This window comes from Mesocricetus auratus, unplaced genomic scaffold (genome assembly GCF_017639785.1).
Source record: "Mesocricetus auratus isolate SY011 unplaced genomic scaffold, BCM_Maur_2.0 Super-Scaffold_100014, whole genome shotgun sequence".
Taxonomy (NCBI): Eukaryota; Metazoa; Chordata; class Mammalia; order Rodentia; family Cricetidae; genus Mesocricetus; species Mesocricetus auratus.
Window position 1 is genome coordinate 2,321,436 of NW_024429197.1, and position 1,197 is coordinate 2,322,632.

Sequence of the window (1,197 nt, forward strand, 5' to 3'; positions counted from 1 at the left end):
ATTATATGTATTTATTTGTTTATTCTAGTTCTCCAAGACAAGGTTCTCCTGTGTCGCCCTGGCTGTCCTGGAACTTGATCACTAGACCAGGCTGGCCTCAAACTCTGAGACATCTGCTTGTCTATGTCTTCCAAGTGCTAGGATTAAAGGAGTGTACTATTGCCCGAGTAATACAATGTTTTGTGTATAAGAGATATATTTTAAGAGATTTATTTATTTATTATGCATACAGTGTTCTGGTATGTATGCCAGAAGAGGGTATGAGATCTCATTACAGATGGTTGTGAGCCACCATGTGGTTGCTGGGAATTGAACTCAGAACCTCTGGAAGACTAGCCAGTGCTCCTAACCTCTGAGCCATCTCTCCAGCCCAATAAATAAATCTTAAAAAAAAAGTCTTCTGCCCACTTATAAAAAAAAATATCTCTTAGGGGCTGGAGAGATGGCTCAGAGGTTAGGAGCACTGACTGTTCTTCCAGGGGTCCTGAGTTCAATGCCCAGCAACCACATGGTAGCTCACAACCACCTGTAATGAGATCTGGTGCCCTCTTCTGGCCTGCAGGCAGAACACTGTATACATTTAAAAAAAAAGATTTATCTATTACATATACAGTGTTCTGCCTCAATGTCAGAAGAGGACACCAGATTGAATTGTAGATGGTTGTGAGCCACCATGTGGTTGCTGGGCATTGAACTCAGGACCCCTGGAAGAACAGTCAGTGCTCTTAACCTCTGAGCCATATCTCCAGCCCCCCCTAAAAGATATTTTAAATCCTTTGTTGAAGTACAGAAATGTTTTCAGAATGTTGTAGGACAAAACACATAACCAGGCTTTCTAACCTGTAACTTAGAAAAACCTAGGCACAAATAAAAAGAAAAACTTAGGCTCACTTTTTTTTCCTTTGAGATTCAAATTTTGGAGGAAAAAATGTTTTTTTCAATATTTTCCTGATCTTAGAGAAGATGGTTCCAATGTACACAGTTCTGGAACTCAAGCAGGTAACTTCACTTGAACTCTTCGATAACGAGTTAAAGCGTTGACCTCAAGAAAGATGGACGTCCTCTCCCTTCGCTGCCCTCTTCCATGATGGCGGACCAGGTTCGCTTTAGGGCCTTCCCTAGAGCCTCTTCCGGGCTGGGCGAGGGGGCGTGGTCCATTGAGGAAAGCCCTGCGTGCCTCCGCCCGCGACCGAGGCG